General features: G+C 41.3%; 1 protein-coding gene across 1 annotated transcript in view; it reads left to right on the top strand.

The window, feature by feature from the left end:
- Oatp30B (Organic anion transporting polypeptide 30B) overlaps nucleotides 1–20,557 on the top strand; it is a 170,680-nt gene that overhangs the window by 71,353 nt on the left and 78,770 nt on the right. The gene's annotated exons all lie outside the window — the stretch shown is intronic.

Here is a 20,557-nt window from a genome sequence, read left to right as displayed (position 1 = left end):
CCGTTTTCATGGCTAAAGTCCCAAACTAGAGTCCTTTTATACTGAGGGCAAAGACAATCCGAATCCATTTCTGATTGGATCCCGTATAAAGACCTAGATACACACAGCGATACCATTCTTCCAGCACCGTTTTCATGGCTAAAGTCCCAAACTAGAGTCCTTTTATACTGAGGGCAAAGACAATCCGAATCCATTTCTGATTGGATCCCGTATAAAGACCTAGATACACACAGCGATACCATTCTTCCAGCACCGTTTTCATGGCTAAAGTCCCAAACTAGAGTCCTTTTATACTGAGGGCAAAGACAATCCGAATCCATTTCTGATTGGATCCCGTATAAAGACCTAGATACACACAGCGATACCATTCTTCCAGCACCGTTTTCATGGCTAAAGTCCCAAACTAGAGTCCTTTTATACTGAGGGCAAAGACAATGCGAATCCATTTCTGATTGGATCCCGTATAAAGACCTAGATACACACAGCGATACCATTCTTCCAGCACCATTTTCATGGCTAAAGTCCCAAACTAGAGTCCTTTTATACTGAGGGCAAAGACAATGCGAATCCATTTCTGATTGGATCCCGTATAAAGACCTAGATACACACAGCGATACCATTCTTCCAGCACCGTTTTCATGGCTAAAGTCCCAAACTAGAGTCCTTTTATACTGAGGGCAAAGACAATGCGAATCCATTTCTGATTGGATCCCGTATAAAGACCTAGATACACACAGCGATACCATTCTTCCAGCACCGTTTTCATGGCTAAAGTCCCAAACTAGAGTCCTTTTATACTGAGGGCAAAGACAATGCGAATCCATTTCTGATTGGATCCCGTATAAAGACCTAGATACACACAGCGATACCATTCTTCCAGCACCGTTTTCATGGCTAAAGTCCCAAACTAGAGTCCTTTTATACTGAGGGCAAAGACAATGCGAATCCATTTCTGATTGGATCCCGTATAAAGACCTAGATACACACAGCGATACCATTCTTCCAGCACCGTTTTCATGACTAAAGTCCCAAACTAGAGTCCTTTTATACTGAGGGCAAAGACAATGCGAATCCATTTCTGATTGGATCCCGTATAAAGACCTAGATACACACAGCGATACCATTCTTCCAGCACCGTTTTCATGGCTAAAGTCCCAAACTAGAGTCCTTTTATACTGAGGGCAAAGACAATGCGAATCCATTTCTGATTGGATCCCGTATAAAGACCTAGATACACACAGCGATACCATTCTTCCAGCACCGTTTTCATGGCTAAAGTCCCAAACTAGAGTCCTTTTATACTGAGGGCAAAGACAATGCGAATCCATTTCTGATTGGATCCCGTATAAAGACCTAGATACACACAGCGATACCATTCTTCCAGCACCGTTTTCATGGCCAAAGTCCCAAACTAGAGTCCTTTTATACTGAGGGCAAAGACAATGCGAATCCATTTCTGATTGGATCCCGTATAAAGACCTAGATACACACAGCGATACCATTCTTCCAGCACCGTTTTCATGGCTAAAGTCCCAAACTAGAGTCCTTTTATACTGAAGGCAAAGACAGTGCGAATCCATTTCTGATTGGATCCCGTATAAAGACCTAGATACACACAGCGATACCATTCTTCCAGCACCATTTTCATGGCTAAAATGCCAAACTAGAGTCCTTTTATACTGAGGGCAAAGACAGTGCGAATCCATTTCTGATTGGATCCCGTATAAAGACCTAGATACACACAGCGATACCATTCTTCCAGCACCGTTTTCATGGCTAAAGTCCCAAACTAGAGTCCTTTTATACTGAGGGCAAAGACAGTGCGAATCCATTTCTGATTGGATCCCGTATAAAGACCTAGATACACACAGCGATACCATTCTTCCAGCACCGTTTTCATGACCAAAGTCCCAAACTAGAGTCCTTTTATACTGAGGGCAAAGACAATGCGAATCCATTTCTGATTGGATCCCGTATGAAGACCTAGATACACACAGCGATACCATTCTTCCAGCACCGTTTTCATGACCAAAGTCCCAAACTAGAGTCCTTTTATACTGAGGGCAAAGACAGTGCGAATCCATTTCTGATTGGATCCCGTATAAAGACCTAGATACACACAGCGATACCATTCTTCCAGCACCGTTTTCATGGCTAAAGTCCCAAACTAGAGTCCTTTTATACTGAGGGCAAAGACAATGCGAATCCATTTCTGATTGGATCCCGTATAAAGACCTAGATACACACAGCGATACCATTCTTCCAGCACCGTTTTCATGGCTAAAGTCCCAAACTAGAGTCCTTTTATACTGAGGGCAAAGACAATGCGAATCCATTTCTGATTGGATCCCGTATAAAGACCTAGATACACACAGCGATACCATTCTTCCAGCACCATTTTCATGACCAAAGTCCCAAACTAGAGTCCTTTTGTACTGAGGGCAAAGACAATGCGAATCCATTTCTGATTGGATCCCGTATAAGGGCTTAAAAAAATCTCGGTGTACTTACTAAGAAAAGAGTAAAATTACCAAGAATTCAGGGTTCTATTTGATCCCGGTTTTTTCTTGGTAAAATTACCAATTATGGAATTGGTAATTTTACCGAGAAATCTCGGTAAAATTATTGAACTTTCTCGGTAATTTTACTGGACCTCGGTAAAAACGCCGATATTTTTCATCGACTGTGGTAGAATTACCGAGATAAAATGGCAAAGTTACCGGGAATTGATTACCAATGAAAGTGGTATTCTTACCTGAAAAAAACAGTAAAAATACCGGTTTTTAAGTAAGCTTACCAGTCTGTCTTGGTAAAATTACCAATAATTGGTAGAAAAAGTGAGATGGTAAAGGTACCAACGGAATTACAAGTTTTTCCCAAAACCGCATTAATCCATGCAAAAGAGCCGTAAAAAAGTCATATTTTTAAAATTCCTCAGGAGAAAGGGGGTTTAATAATGAACAGGCTAGAACTTTCTGCATGTCTTTCAGAATCTCTGCTCTTATCTTATTTTTTCGAAGAAAAATAAGTCAACCGTATAACTTGGAATTTCTACGGAGTATTCGGCGAAAATGCAAGAAAAATCTAGGAAGTTTTAAAGAAATTAATGTAACTAGTTTTTCAAGGAAAAAGTAAAGTATAACAAGAAGTCTGCGTAACGATGCAAATGGAGATACAGGGTTTCGCACTTTGGTAGTCATATGATGTTGGTTTTTTTCCCCCCGGAACCAACGCTTGTTATTTTCTTGAACAGTCTTAAGAAGAGGGTGAAAGGTTTGTCAGCTTGGTTTGAGGCAGACATTGACGACGGCTCGTGGGTTGTGGGTTTACCGCGCACCAGCGGAAGCCCGCGGTGCTAAAAATCACGCGAGGTCTCTCTTAATTACCGCACCCATAAATTATCCATTATCGACATCGGATGCAGAAAGCGGCGCCTCTCTGGAATACAAAACACCCCGAAGAATGAACATTATTCGTGGCTGTCAATGTCAATGAAACTTGCATACTTTCGCGACAGGATACGACCGAAATGTTGGAGTTTTGCCAACCAATGCACTTTTAAAACTACTACTCGGATTTTCATTTTTTTAGCGGCTCTGGTGCTTGCACTAGAGCTGCTATTCCGGACGGTCCCAGCTGGGGAGTATCAATGCAGCATGTTACATTGTAGAGACCGCGCGTTGGTTGATGGGAATCGGCGCCATTTTCGGCTATGTTCCTTGTCATGACTTTATTTTATTGCATACTGTTTTATTGTTAGTCAATGCTATGTTGTGTATTGTATTTTTGGAATCATGGTGATACAGTCAACAATTCAAAACTTGTTTGTGCTTTTATCTCGTGATGGAAAAAATGTACTTTACGTTCAAAATTTGAAAATTTGAATTTTAAAGTTTTCGCGGTTAAGGAAGCTTTAACCACTGGGTTGGAGCTTCCTAGTCATATTACTTGATATCAGCTGATAGCAAACAAAGGTTACCAGGGAAACCGTAAACGTCTAACAACTATCGTGGCCATTGGGGCGATTCGACAGTTTGAATCGTTTTCGTTGATTGAATCGACAGTTGTCGGATTGTACATCAATGACAAAATGTGTCTAGGCCCTCATTCTTGACTACAACTACTGCCCCCAGAGCCGCTCTCCGACGCCAATGCGTTGGAACTTCCTGCTTGTTTTTGGTATCGGTGACGCATGTCCGCATGTTGCCTTATTATGGCATCTGATTAATATGGGATGTTATCCATGGCTATAGCAGGCGACTGAATGAAGATTTGAGAATCTAATCCGCTCATACGTATTATTATGTATTTCCTTGGATATTTCTATCGATCTGCAGGGTGTCCACAAGTCCGGAATTTCCGGAAAGTTATGCAATAATACTAATTTTTTTCAGGGCGATCCGGAAGTACTGAAAAAGTGCGGAAATTTCGCAAGAAGGTCTGGAATTTTTGTCATTTCAGTCGCAATTTGAGCTAGAAATTCCAATTTTTTTAAGTTTTCACTGGTAAAAAAAACCTCTTGGTTCAAGAGTGCAGTTTCTTGTCGCCGGATTCAAGAGTCTAGACTCTTGTTTCAATGCAAAATCCGCTTGAAACAAGAGTTCAAGACTCTTAAATCCGGCGACAAGAAACTGCACTCCTAAGTCAATGCACCGCGGCATTGGTCCAAGAGGTTTTCTACCAGTGTTCGAATTCCGTCTTATGAAGGTACTGAAATAGTACCGAATTTTTTTGCTAAGGAGGTTCTGAATTTCTTGAGAATGCACTGAAAAAGTACCGTAAAAGTATTGACTTTTGGCCAGCTATTTTAGTAGACACCCTGATCTGTCCCGAAAATTGCACGAGAATCTCAAATTTGCACGAAAAAAAAAGTTGTTTTCGTGCAAGGATTGCCTTCCGCATTGCGTGGAATACAGTACGGTCGCTGGTCGGCGCGAAACGCTGCAAGAGTGCAGGAATACTGGACGCATTGCGCCTAACTTATTGTTAGTGCGGTAACCGGTCAGCGCAAAAATCATATTAGCGCCTACAAGTGTGCTTGAATACTTCACGCATTACACAAGTGTACATGAATACTTCACGCATTGCACAAAACACGGTGCGGTCACTGGTCGGCGCTGTAGGCATACTTTACGCATTGCGCGTTCTCTACAGTGCACGTTTTAATCTTTGAAAATTTGTAATATCTCGTTGCCGGGTCCACACCATTTCCGACCAGTCAGTGTGCACCCCGAGCCTGCAATTTTAGGATCGAGGGATTGTAGAGATTGTGCACCCCTGAATGTTATCCTATATAGTCCATTGAGTCATTGACGTCGAAGCTCACCCGTCTTTCTCTGATCGACTATTGTTAAAACGAGAACTTCTCTATAGGAAAGAAATCAGCCGATCCTTTGAATTCTCGTTATAGAGAGAGATTACTTTATTATTATTTTCTTCCCGTTTATAATCTCACCCATCCAGTGTTCGAAACTCACAGGCGCCAACGCGCCAAATGTGCCTAAGAAATCGGTCATGACGCCTAAAAAATGAAGGCTCTGCGTCAACGTGGCCCCAAAAAATTGCCCCCTATAAATCTGAATTTTCATATTAGGTGATTATTCGAAATTTTCAGCACCACAAGTGAAAGCTTTTTCTATTCTCCGCGATTTCATTATTTGTGCTTTTGTCTTTCCCAAGTTACAGCATTTACTAGTTCAGTAACGAAAACATCTTGCGTCTAACTTTTCACTAAATGCGCCTTAATATATAGTCAAAAAGTCAATTTGGCCCCTAAAAATCTTCAATGGCGCCTAAAAATCAGGCTTGATGCGCCACATGACCCCTAAAACTCAAAGGTGAGTTTTGAACACTGCACCCATCAGTGATGTAGAGAGTTTCACCGCAGGGGTGTAACAAGCTCGTTGGCTGCGTGTCCCGGTCGCTCACACCCAGAAATTTGGCAACACTGGTGATTCTCCATTTAAACGTATGTTAAACAATCGATTTTTGTCGTTGTACCTGACCCCTCCAATAATCGATATATTTCTATAGATTTATATGGAGGAAAACAGTGTTGTCAAGTTTGCTGGATCCGCCAATGCTCGCACCCGGGTCTCGATGCGTCAATTGACTCGTCGACCGAGAGGCCTGAAAGAGGTCAAGCACCATCCTCACGAGATTAACGCTTAAGAAAGCTGTAAAAGCTCCCAGCGGCAGATAAAAAAGAACGACACTTTCGGCCCCTGCCGATTCGTAAATGGGTCAGACGAGCCTACCCTCCTGGTCATAACCTCGCAGATTCGTTAATCCAGTCAATAAAACTGACCTCATCGTTAGTTTGGTGAGAAAGGGCTCAATTAGGGCACCGCCGAAAGGGTGTCTTTGTTGTCCCGTGGAAAAGCGCCTTGCGTTGCGATGAATTATTTATCCGCTATTTGAACCTATGGAAAAGGATCGATTTTCAAGGTGTCCCTTGATAATCGATTCTTTACGATAGCTTTAAGTGAGGAAATCTCGATAGTCGATGGTCGACGCACCGCCACTGATAAGGGTTCGATCAAATATTCAACGTCCTGCCAACTTGTCTGTGCTTCAAGGGTGTGAAATATGCAAACGGACCCCCGTGATGTTGTCGGATTTCCCCGAAAGGGGCGCTAGTGTTGATGTCACTCGATGTGATTTAATCTGTTTGATGGGAGGGCGTGATTATTGTCATGCCTAAACAGAAGATGCACGTGTTTTCAAGGTTTATGCGGCCTTGAGAAGTCCTTGAATATCCTTAATTTTCTTCTGATTTGCCAGTCTTTGTGAGTACAAGGGTTAACGGTAAAGTCTTGACCTTGGAAATTTTGGAAGACCCACTTTTCTCATCACGATTAAGTGGATTGGATAAACACCAGGAACGCTTTTGGAATTAAAAATTTGAAGAAACGTCTGAATGATGAAAAAAAATCGATATTCATATCTACAACTCTGCAGATTTATATGCCCCCCCCCCCCCCCCGAAAAAAATCCCGGGGAAGTGGGAGAAAACCTCGGTTTCTCATCAGGAAAAGAGCCTTTGAAAATCAGGGAATGTGCAATGTGCACGGTCAAGAATTCTGCACACCGTGGAGTAAACCTACACTGAAAAAAAAAAGAAAGAAAAAAAAACACATTGGATCTAGAGTCCAGACTCTTAAAAAGATCGACAAGAAAGAGTACTCTTGATTCAATCAGATTTAAGCTTAAATCAAGAACCAAGCCTGTTTGAGCGGATTTCCTTTTGATTTAAGCTTAAATCTGAAAGAATCAAGAGTCCTTTTTCTTGTCAATGTTTTCAAGAGTCTAGACTCTAGATCCAATGTGTTTTTTTCCAGTGTATAGAGTTTTCATAAAGGATTTGTCTTCAAAAATAAGAAAGACTTACAAATATGCAAGGATTCTAGCTACCATGATTTCACAGAGCTACCACTTTAACCTTGCTTTTTTGTCTGTTGTCTCCTCGTCCAACATGCATCTTAGTAGCCTTTTATCTAGTACCTTCGCAATTTTTCCTCGTAAATCATGTCCGAGCCGAGTGTTCAGTTTTCAACAGTGTTGGCGTCAACTTAAGTGTCAGCACTGTCTGCGCTGCGCTCCGGTAACGCAAATTTAAGTTCCCCGAGGGTCCCACTAGAACTTTCGAGAAATAGTTACCTTCAACCTTCAACGAGCCTTCGTTCGCACCTAGAGTTCTACGTTCCCTGTAGGCACAGTGGCGTGCGGTGGGTTCCGTGACAGGGCAAGCTCTAGCGTTCGCCATCGGGGGGGGGGGGGGGGGGGTGTTAACGTAGCCTCTTTCCCTTCCCCCTCCCCCTAGCCTCCCTAGAAAATTCTTAAAATTTTACTCTATTTGCTCTATTTTTCGGATGAAATCTGATGGAACGTAACGTCTTGAAAAACTGTATTTTTATTTCTTTCTCTCTTATTTATGATTTCGTTTACTCAACTTGTTTCGAATGTTATTGAGCATTGGAGGACGGCTCCTTACTCATAACTCCTAATTTTGCCACTTATTTGAGGTATTATAGTCTTTATTCTACAGCATTTAAAATTTTTTGAGTTACTTAAATTTCCCCCCAAAAAAGGCTTTCTGCATTTAAAACATGATTGAGAATTGTCTAATTCATCACCAATTAGATCCAAGTGAGCGAAATTTTATAGAATATAAAGGCATTTGCTCCGGAGGAACAATTACAACCGCGACGGAAAGAGGGAACAAGATAGCGCATCGGAGGCAGAAGCAGCGCGCTGCGGTGACGGGCCAAGAGGTGGCCAAGAGAAGCGAGCTGCGATCGCGCAGCGAAGGGCTCGGACTCGGAACGTACCGCGCTCCCCGCCTGCCTTGATTCCGCCGCCGAGCAGTGGCTCTCCGCTCAGCTGATCGCAAGCGATTCTCCAGCGCATGAGTTGGCCCGTGTTCAGGCCGCGCAGCGCGCTGCGCCACCTCCATCCGCTCTGCCGCTTTCCTACTTTGGTGGCTCTATACGTATTTCTGTCTCCCTCTCTTTCTGTTTTAATGCAATTTACATACTTACTGAACGCATTTTATAAATTATATTTGCTAAAATGTAAAACATTTAATAGGTGTAATTTTCTTCTTTCTTTTGAAATCTTTGGGCAAGCAGTGCTTGCCTTGCTTATCCGGACCGCACGCCACTGTGTAGGCAACGCCCAACGTCGAACAAGTTGGTCCGGTTTGTTTTAAAAGCTGAATGGCACGCCTGGATCTTCGCCAGTTTTAAAATCGATCGTTCTTAAGCGTTGAGCTAGGACTGATCTGTCTCTGGGACTGATACTGATTAATCGATCTGGCTTCATCGTCGGAGGACAACGGCTTAGCGCCGATGGAAGTTTTGGATATAGTTATCTATTTAGAAAAACAACTTAATCGGCCCGAAACACTAATAAAGAAATAACTTAAAACGGGACCAAGGCCGCAAATAATAAAAAGAAACATATAAAATAAAATAAGAAACCCGTGACGTTTCGCAGGGATCACACCGCATTTTCAACCGGCAAAACAAGAAAATTAAAAGAAAGGCCCTATGAGCCTCACCGTTGTTATTGTGAGACTGATAGTGCATGGTGAGGCTCATAGTGTCTTTCTTTAATTTTCGTGTTCTGCCGGTTGAAAATGCGGGTGTGATCCCTGCGAAACGTCCCGGGTTACTTATTTTATTTTATATGCTTCTTTTTATTATTTGCGGCCCTAGTCCCGTTTTAAGTTGTTTCTTTGTTATCTATTTACAGTGAAATGAGCATATTATAAGGGTATCATTCATTATCCAGGGTGTCTAGCATCAGGATTCTCCCGATTTTCCCCGATTCTATCAGGATTTAAGATCAATCAGGATTATTTAATCCCGATTTCATCAGGATTTGAGGAAAAATTGGTTGTAAAATCAGGATTTGAGAAAAAACGGCTGTCCGATCGGATTTTATTTACGCTTTCGCATACGCTTATGAAGAAAAGTTGAATTTTCTCCGCAAAAAATCAGGATTTAATCAGGATTTAGAAAAATTATAAAATCAGGATTCAGCAGTCAATAATGATCTTGAAAAATCAGGATTTCCCAAAATGAAAAAAAAACTAGAAACCCTGTATCATGAAAGGCCAGTATTAAGATATTGGCCGAGGGCATTTTACTCGAAAGCACTGTTTTCATTGGCTTCTTGGAGGAATAATGCTCCTCGTGGCGGTTTTGCCTGAAACTACGTCATTTCTTGCGCTTTTACGGCTTTCTTATTTGCCTCGTTTTCATACTTATCAGACGAATTTTTCCATAAGCCATTTCAGTGATTTCATCTATAAAGTAGATTAGATCGCGAATTGAATCGTGTCGTGTGAAAACCGCTAGCGTCAAGTTTCTCAATCTTGAGCTTTTTGGGGTTGTTAATACTTTTCAGAGTGACAAGGAACCACGGAAGTAGTGTCAATACTCGATATAGGTATATTTTTAACCCCCAAAAAGGGTATTTGCACCACTTTCATGATTATATCAACCCTTGAAATGTATTATCGACTAAAAAAAAACTGAAATCTGGAAAAATGGAAACTGGTTTTTGCACAACACGATTCAATGGAGGTGTTGCATGTGTGAGGAATTTGCGATTTGACCATCGATTCATTTGTAAAAGTTTGCGAGAAACACGATGGTGCCACTGGTTTTCTCTGAAATCAACTCCCAAGCTAAAAAAAAAGCTCTCAAGTTGAGGCCAAAATGGAGGGGATATCCCACGCTATCCTGAGAGTCCACCTCTACATCAAGACAAACTCTCCATTCAATTATACGGAGCAAATATACATTAGCAGGGTTGCCGTGTTTTCAGTTTGGGAGTCCCAAAATAAAGTGGCAGCCCTGCTCAATGTATTTGCTCCCTATCTTTGCATGGAGAGTTTGTCTTGATGTAGAGGTGGACTCTCAGGATAGCGTGGGATATCCCCTCCATTTTGGCCTCAACTTGAGAGCTTTTTTTGAGCTTGGGAGTTGATTTCAGAGAAAACCAGTGGCACCATCGTGTTTCTCGCGAACTTTTACTTAAGAATCAACAGTCAAATCGCAAATTCTTCACACACGCAACATCTCCATTTTGAAGGAAACCGATTTCGAAAATTTGTGACTCCGACTATCTTCGCTCTCACGACAGTCTAAGCATCAACACCTGCACCGAGAAATTTTTTCCGTAATTTATATCCAAGCACGTCAGGAAGCACATTAATGTCCCCACTCGTATTATAACGTGTCTCGGGGATTTTGCACCTAGCGCGCGACGCGGACAGGAAAGCTCCGAGATGATGGGTTGATTACCCCGTCTGAAGTATCCGTACACGCATTCCGCGCGCAAGTTTGACAATAAGTGCTCTTGTAGGAGTAATTGATGGTCCTGGAACTTGTCCCCCGCGCCCTCCCCCCCCCCCCGCCCCGCTCCCGGTTTGACGCAAACCAGACTAATTTAGCATCCCGCCGTCGTCGTCGCGAGGCGCCTCAAGCTCCGGGCGATCAATCGATATTCGCAATTATCGCAAACAGGATTGCCCAGGGTTGCCGTAATTAGGAAATACCGGGAAATCACTGGAAAAAAAAAACACATCGGATCTAGAGTCCAGGCTCTTGAAAACATCGACAAGAAAAAGGACTCTTGATTCAATCAGATTCAAGCTTAAATCAAAAGGAAATCCGCTCAAATTAAGAGGCTTGGTTCTTGGTTTAAGCTTAAATCTGATTGAATCAAGAGTATTTTTTCTTGTCGATGTTTTTAAGAGTCTGGGCTCTAGATCCAATGTGTTTTTTTTTCCAGTGATGTCAGGGAATTTTTAAAAGTCAGGGAAAATGACAAAAATTTTGGGGAAAATGACGAAAATGTTGGGGTTAATGACGAAAATGTCAGGGAAAAATTGATAAGCACCCTCGTTTGTTTTCTAGAGTGTGTCTGATGCTTCGAACAACTAAAGCCCAAAAACCATGTCTAATTATGTCTTTTTGATTATCTTGCATATCTTCAACTGTCAGGCAATTTCACCAAAATGTGTCAAGTAAATCAAGGAAGTGTCAGGGAATTTCATTTTCTAGATTTGGTGGCAACCCTGGGAATTTTAAAAAGTTAGGGAAAATGACGAAAATTTCAGGGAAATATTGATGAGCACCCTTTGTCTTCTAGAATGGGTTTGACTCTTCGAACAATAAAAGCCCCAAAACTATTTCTAATTTTGTCTTTTTGACCATCTGGCATATCTTCAATTGTCAGGGAATTTCACCCAAATGTGTCGGGGAAATCAGGGAAATATCAGGAAATTTCATCTTCTAGATTTGGTGGCAACTCAGATTGCCGCTCGTCGGTTTAATTTTTTTTCGGAAGGTGCGATCGGTTGCGAAAGAAGGGATCAGAGGCGGATCCAGCAATTTGGCAACAACGGATTTCCTCCATTTAAACCTATGCTAAATAATCGATTCTTGTCGGAGCACCTGGCCCCTCCTTTCGATACTTTTCCATCGGTTTAAATGGAGGAAATCCGGTGTTGCCAAATTGCTGGATCCGCTAATGAAAGGGACCCTCGGGTTTCGCGACGCTTTGAAATTTTCTTGAATGTACTTTGATGGTGTGACATGAGCTATTCTGTTGTTAGAATACTAAAGAATTCACTTACTAATTTTGACGAACAAACTCAACGTGATAAAGGCGTGGTTTTTTAAGAGGAAAAATATTGCATTCGATACTGATATCGAAACTGCACTCGAATGCGATCATTTTCCTGTAATTAATCCTTTATTAGGTTGAATTTGTTTGTCAAAATTGGTAAGTAAATCCTTTATTAGTATCCTGACAACAGAATCGGGATCTCAAAATTCGAGAATAATGATGAGTAGCTGAAAAAATGGAACGAACCGATGCGATCCATCGCATGTCGTCCTGACACATGGTGTCTAGTTTTTAAAAAACCGGGAAAACCGGGATGAATCAGGGAATGAAAATTTACCGGAAAAATCAGGGAATCTGTTCCAGAAACCGGGAATCTCTTCTCCAACCACCTAGGGATCATTTTGTGCGAATGTGCGCCAAAGAAATGACTGTAAGATTAATTAAAATCGATATTCATATCTGAAACCGTGGAAAATAATATTCTTTTCCCCAAGAAAATCCCGGGAAAGTGGGAGAAAACTTCGGTCTCTCATCAGGGAATGAGCTCCTGAAAATCAGGGAAACTCAGGGAATGAGCTTTACCAAGAAAACTAAACACCATGTTCTGACACAAAATATGGCGTCCATCGAATCATCTTAAATTCGGTCATGGAAAATTTTCTCTGAAATTTTGCAATCCTGGTTAGTTTCGCGTAACGTCGTCCACGGTTGGGAGAGGGGAGAGGGGAGAGGGGCACTTGGGGTTTAGAAATAAGTTGTCGCTCAGTCCTCTCAAAGAGTCAAGAACTCATGGCTCCTCGTCTGTGGCAGACTGAAGCGCGCTCCTCTGACGTAGCGGCGTATCTCAATTTCCACGCGAGCCCTGGGTTACATTCGAATTCATGCTTTCTGGAGCTCATGCGAAAATCGACATGCACCCTTACGTCAGAGAAGCGACGACGAGAGGGCACTCTCGGTGCCTGGAAAAACTTGAAAGTAGGAAAAGATTTAAGATCCCTGTTGCCAACGGCCGCCATCCACGTTGTTGCCACATTGGAAGCGTTAAATGGAGAATTTGCGCCGAAAAATTGTATTGCTTCATTCAGATGAAGCAATACAACTCATGACTGCATAGCTTGTATCAGATTTAACTAAAAAACTTTATTTTAATTTACTTCTAAATTCTTTTTTAAACTTTCTTTATTAAGTTATTCCATTAAATTAATTTAAATGTAATCCACGTCATTTTTAAAGTTCCTGAGTTTCCTTCATTTTTGAGTTCTTCATTTTTTCATTTCATTTTTGGGACTCTCAGGAATGCCCAATGAGTTGAGTTCGCAGTATTTTTCATGATTTTTTTCTGACATGTAAATTGGAGGAAAATAGATTTAAAAGTGAGAAAATGTGTTACCCTATGACGTCATCTGGCGGCATTTTCCATTTAAACACTTGTATTTTAGCAAATTGGGTTATTTTGTCATATTTTCTCCAATAATTGCTCAGTTTAGAAACCAAGGATATCCTCGTACTCAGTTTTCTTAGAAGTATCATTTTAAAGATAAAATTCACAAAATTTCAGACACTTGCAAATTATCTATTGGATTGCAATTTGCAAGAAGGAAGCAAGACGAAGAGCCCTCCAATGTCGCTAAGATTGTGCAACTTTTTTTACGTTGCAAATATAAACTGGATCGCATTTATCAAAAAGGAACCAGCGCGATTATAGTGTTTTCAAAATCGTGCGATTTCTTCTTTTCTTCTCAAAATTCTTAACGTAGGAACAGCATTCAAATTCACGCAATGGACCACTAGACAAGGTACGAATTTAAGCATTCTGATACATGTTTCCTAACCAAAATTTCACGTAGAACACGATACGCACAACGAAAATTACCGAATTTAACTCCTTACGAAGATATTTAATGATTCTTGATGCGTGAATTGAAACCACCCGCTCATGAAAACTCAATGCTCTACGTCATTCACATCGCGCGCTAAACGTCATCATAAACGTCTCAGCGATATAAAAATCTGGCAACCTCAGTCTTGACGCTTTGGCTCAGCTATAGCAAATTACTTATAGTTTGAACAACACATGGTGGGAAATGAACATTGCTCGATTGAGAAGCTTGCTGAAACCGTTGTAGTGCGCGATTTGACTCACGTAGAGCTTTGAGTTTCTTGTGAGCGGCCAGTTCAAATTCCTCGCAACTAATGTGAAATAAAAACGTTAATATCTTCGCTAAGAGTTGGTTTCAGTAACTTTTGTTGCGCGAATCGTGTTCTACGTGAAATTTTGGTTCGGAAACATGTATTAGAATGCTAAAATTCGTACCCTGTCTAATGGTCCATTGTTATTCTGTAAAATTGACAATTTTTTGGTGAGAAGGGAATATTATATGCTATTCTGGTAGATGTTTTAGATAATTATGAAGAAACGATAGTTTTACAACACTGTAATCGCGCTGGTTCCATTTTCCTAAATGCGATCCGACTGATCATCGCAACAAGTTTTATCTTTATTCCGAATAAACTTTTAATTCAAGACGAAATTTATCTTTGTAAATTTAATTTTTTGCATGATGCCAATAATTTTATTGTAAAAAATGTAAGTTCCACAATTCGACCAACGTTGGGATACTCTTGGTTCCTTTTTGCAAAATGCAATTCAGTTTCACTGAAAAAAACATCTCGGTGTATTTACTAAGAAAAGGGTAAAATTACCGAGAATTCAGGGTTCTATTTGATCCCAGTTTTTTCTTGGTAAAATTACCATTTATGGAATTGGTAATTTTACCAAGAAATCTCGGTAAAATTATTGAACTTTCTCGGTTATTTTACTGGATCTTGGTAAAAACGCCAATATTTTTTATCGACTGTGGTAGGATTACCGAGATAAAATGGCAAAGTTACCGGGAATTGATTACCAATAAAAGTGGTATTCTTACCTGAAAAAGACAGTAAAAATACCAGTTTTTAGGTAAGCTTACCAGTCTGTCTTGGTAGAATTACCAATAATTGGTAAAAAAAAGTTAGATGGTAAAGGTACCAACGGACCGTGGTAAAAACGCCGAGAATTTTTTTTCAGTGTTCTTTTATAATTGAATTGCGTTTTGCAAAAATCAACCAAGAGCATCCCAATGTCGCTAAGATTGTGCAACTTTTTTTACCTTTTTAAACCGATCATCGAAACCAATCAGTGCTCGAAACTCACCTTTAAGTTTTAGGAGCCATGTGGCGCATCAAGCCTGATTTTTAGGCGCCATTGAAGATTTTTTAGGGGCCAAATTGTTTTTTTGCCTATACATTACGGCATAATGAGTGAAAAATTAGACGCAAGATGTTTTCGTAACAGAACTAGTAAGTAGCTGTAACTTGGGGAGGACAAAATCACTAAGGATGAAATCGTGAAGAACAGAAAAAGCTTTCACTTGTAGTGCTGAAAATTTCAAATAATCACCTAATATGAAAATTCAGATTTTCAAGGGGCAATTTTTAGGGGCCACGTTGGCGCAGGCACCATGGCCGATTTTTTAGGCGCATTTGACGCGTTGACGCCTGTGAGTTTCGAACACTGACACCAATTGATTGTACCTGTACTCCGAATAAACTGTAAATTCAAGACGAAATTTATCTTTATAAATTTAATTTTTTTTTACATGAATTCAGTAATTTAATTGCGAACAATGTAAGTTGCACAATTCTAGCAACAATGGGATACCCTTGATTCCGTATGGCAAAATGCAACCCACTTTCTTCTGTAATTGACTTTCATTTTCTAAATTCGGTGGCAACCCTGAATTTTTATCACCACTGTTAAAGCACAGGACACTCTCAACCAAATATAATAGAACAGTTCAAATATATTTTTTAATGTTTTATTTACACCAGGGATTTAGAGCTGAGGTTTGAGGGAGCATCATAAACGGAGCCGCATCGGCGCGCGAGGCGGAGGCCCGGCGCGGACTTTCATGCCGCTTCGATCAGTGCGCCGGGGGAGCGCATATGCCGTTGAGGCGGCTTCACCTGGTGAAGCCGACTCCCGGCTCCTTTTCTGATGCTGCATCAGTTTTGATGCTGAGTCCAGCATCAAAATTAGCGGCTTCAATTAGCAGACGCGTCGGACGCCAGCGCCCCGGCGTGGGCCACCGCGCCAATGGGAAACGTAAACAAAGGGGTGTTCCGCGAATTCATCGCCGAGTCCGAGGGTCGCGGTCTTCTGGGACAGCCCCGTCGGTAATTAAGCTGGGTGGCGGGTCCGAAAATTGAGGCCGTATCGGGCCGCAAGCCGACGGTCCGGCCTCAGAGGCTGAGGCCCATGTTGGTCCCTGAGCCAGCATCAAACCTCAGCATCAGCGCTTGAGGCTGGCTCGGTCGGCTCTCCAGCATCGGGCTTCAATGCCCGAAGCCGGCGGCCGGCAGGTTGAGCGCATCAGGCTCGGAGCCGTATGCCCGAACGGCCGCTACCTGGGCATACGGCATTGATGCTGAAGCTACGAGTCGATGCTGTACAGCATAACCTCATGAGGCGCCTCAAATGCCTGATTTACACATCTAATCGATACATCGAACATGTAAGAGAAGATAAGACAGCAATTTATGAAAGGGTAGCCGGGAATCGTTAGGAATTTACTGGAATAGCCAAATTGAAATAAACAACGTTATTTTGTGAGAATAACATTACTAAAACCCTGAAGTTGTTTGACAAAACCAATCAGTACCACTAACGAGCACACACGATTCTGACGGCTTTGTGCATCCGGCAAAATCGGTCGTAGCGACGGGTGTCGTACATGATTGCATGTTGCTCGAGACGCTCGCCACTGCAATTGCCAGCAGGAAGAAAAGTGTTTTAAAATTCATGATGGAAAATATAACACGGAGATTGGAGCAGCACTGGTATCCCAACGCACGGATATAATACGGCGAATAACTTTAAGAGAACACAACGGACGATTGACGAACTGGCCGGGTCCCGCTCGGTTTTATACTCGCACGGAGGTCGGCAAAAGAGGTCAAACCCCGGGAAAAACTCCGAAATTGAAGGAAGATTAAGAAGCAACAATAGGAGGCCTGGCGTTACGTTGCCACCGCCTGCCGCTGAAACAATCAATTCAGGTCAGGGAAAAATTGGTGAAACTTACCACCGAAATAATGGCTAAAGAACAATTGTTCGCTCTGAGGATTATACTAGAGTCCCTTTATACTGAGAGTGAAGACAACAGGAATTCATTTCTGATTGGTTCCCGTATTTTAGGCCTCCACAGTGTCACCAACGGCAGGGTGTCTACAAGTCCGGAATTTCCGGAAATAGCACTGAATTGTTAAGGGTGGTCCGGAAGTGCTGAAAAAGTGCGGAAATTCCGCGAAAAGGTCCGGATTTTTTTTTAATTTTTTTGTCATTTTTGTCGCGATTTCAAATTTTTGAAATTTTTATAATTTCGTCAAATGGAGGTACCGAAAAAGTACGGAATTTTAGCGGCTCTGGTGCTTGCACTAGAGCTGCTATTCCGGACGGTCCCAGCTGGGGAGTATCAACGGACCATGTTAAATTGGAGAGACCGCGTGTTGGTTGATGGGAATCGGCGCCATTTTCTGCTGTTTAGGGGGGACTGATTTTATTTTAATTGATATCTTTTTCCTGTGAGCGAATGCTATGTTGTGTAGTGTATTTTTGGAATCATGGTGATACTGTCAATAATTCAAAACGGGTCTGTGCTTTAATCTCGCACTGGAAAAAATGTACTTTACGTTTAAAATTTGAAAATTCAAATCTATAAGTTTTCGCGCTTTTTTCGAAGAATGCCGTGGTTGGAGCTTCCTAGTCATACTACTCGACATCAGCTGATAGCAAACAAAGGTTACCAAGGAAACCGTAAACGCGTAACAACTACCTACCGTCGCCAGAGCCGCTTTCCGACGCGAATGCGTTGGAGCTTCCTGCTTGTTTCTGTTGGAGGAGGTACTGAATTTCTCGAAAATGTACTGAAAAAGTACTGTAGAAGTACTTATTTTTGACCAGCCTGTTTTAGTAGACACCCTGCAACGGGAATAAAGAGTACAATTCCACCAATTGCAAAGATTAAACTGAAATGGACCGGGGAATTGGAGACACGGCAAGGAACGAACGGAATGAAAGGCAGGAATTCGGGAATGAGTTGATCTAAGATTACGTAAAACGTTCAGTTTGTGTAATCTTTATACTCCCATTTGTGACATCCATGAGCCGCGTTGTCTCAACTCTCTCTATAAAGGGACTAAAGCTTATCCATGGTTTTATTATCGTGCACTGCCGTGATAGCGAAGATAGCCGTAAGTGCAAAAATGAAGTTTTGAGAAAACGGGCTCAGTAGCTTCGGAGCGGAAAATAATATCGAAAGAAGCCTCCGTCCTTTGTCAAATTGCCACCATTTATCCGGAAGACTCTTAGAAATCGTTTAGATGATCATAAATCAACCAATTTTATTTCAATTACATCAAAAGGGTACCTATTTTTTATTTTCATGCTAGGATAATGTTAGGCAAGAGCCGTAAGTGCTATCTTCGGCATGCTCTCGTGGTTGCGTTTTGGATACATAACAAACACATTTTCAGGTCAGAAATCGGCAGGAGAAGGCTGCACTTAACTGAAAAGCACTGATTTCACTGGCTCTCTGGGGGAACAATGTTATTTGCTGCTGTCGTCCTGAAACTACGTCATTTTTTGCGCACTTGCGGCTTTCTCATGTGCTTTGTTTCTAAACAATTAAGATGAATTTTGCTGTTTTGAGTATTTCAGTGATTTCATCTTAAAGAGATTAGATGAATTTTGAAGGAAACTCAACTTTGAAAATTTGACAGTTACGGCTCTTTTTGCCATCACAGGAGTGTCAAGGTGTCGGCTGTTACATCACCGCCGGGCTATTTTCACTGGAAGCGTCTCTCTCTTATACCATGTTCTTAATGGTTTACAAATTGTTTTAGTCACCAAATTCCTCACAGCATCACTACAGACATTGCCGTGCAAAAATGTAGTACGATTTGAAATGAGTTCGAAGTTAACAACATAAGAATAGGGTTTAATTTTAACCGACTATGAATCTTATGCTGCCAAATCTTATGCTGCCAATCCTTAGAAAAACGTCGCATGGAATAAACGTCACTAGTTGCTGGTTGGTAAGAAAGGTTAATATTAGGGAAAATCTTTAGAACGGAACGAAAATTAAGACGCAACAACACTGCCGTTTCAAGTCAAAACGCCGGATGAGCATTGAATGTCACCAAAATTCCTCTCGGAAAATATTTATTTTTGAAGAAAGTTATAAAGTTAGAAGAAGAAAGTTAAAGTTTAGTTAGAAGTTATTCTCGCGTTTATCATTGAAACAATTGATTTAGGTCACGGAAATATCTGTAAAAATGACCGCCGAAGAAAGGGCAGAAAAACGATAAAACAGTATTATATTCCCGTGTCAGCTTTGAGGCGTACTCTTAAATTTGCATCAAATCGGTCTCTCCTCATACCTAGGGTTTGAAACCTGTTGGCGCGATATTTTTCCTTTTGAAATAGAGTTGAACTCTGGGCAACTTTGAAAGTCGCTTTCCCACCTAAAATTGTATTAAATGAAGAAAAAGTAAAACACGGGTTTCCTTATTTTTTATGTACTTTACGAAAATGAATTTTTTAAAAAAAAATGTGCACAGCCCCATTAGGTTCAATGTAGACCATTTCGAAGTCTCTCAGAGCCAAAATTATATTTTAAACAGGGTTGCCACAGTCAGGGAATACCGGGAAATGTCAGGAAATTTTCGAAAGTCAGGGAAAGTGACGGAAATGTCATGGAAAAATCGTCCAATCATTTGCTCCCTCCAGTGGATTTGACATTTCGAACAACATCTTTTGCCAGAAAACTATTACTGCCATTGTCTTTTTAAAAATCTCGCATTGATTCAAGTGTCAGGGAATTCAATTTTCCAGTTTCTGTGGCAATCTTGTAACAAAGTACGAAGATTTTTAGTTCTGCAAATGAAATTTGCAGAACACACAATAGAATATTGTATATTTGGACCGCGTTTAACAGTTGGAGCCGTTGGAAGGATTTTATCATTCCGCGGAGAAAAGCCCGGAAATCGTTTCAAAGTCAGAAAGAAGCCGGATCAGTCAAACATAACTCGCAATTTCAAGAGTTGACACACAGTTAACCATCAATTTTCTTGACGGAAATCCAGGAGCATTCGAAAGGGACGCCGTTGCCAGCTATCCACACTAAAAACTTAATTTTCGTCGCACCGTTCCCAACAAAAACTTATAACTATCGACAGCGGGAGCGGCGGGAATTCATCGTTTAACATGACCTGTTCAGGTCAAGTTAGGTCATACCACTATTTCAACTCCTAGGAGCTCGGGTTGCATACCTAGTAAAATTGAAGGCGCACCAGTTTAGGTTGTGTTGGGTCA

Source organism: Bemisia tabaci, chromosome 10 (assembly GCF_918797505.1).
Source record: "Bemisia tabaci chromosome 10, PGI_BMITA_v3".
Classification (NCBI taxonomy): Eukaryota; Metazoa; Arthropoda; class Insecta; order Hemiptera; family Aleyrodidae; genus Bemisia; species Bemisia tabaci.
The sequence above is the reverse complement of the archived record's forward strand: the minus strand, read 5'-3'. Positions and strand labels throughout refer to the sequence as shown.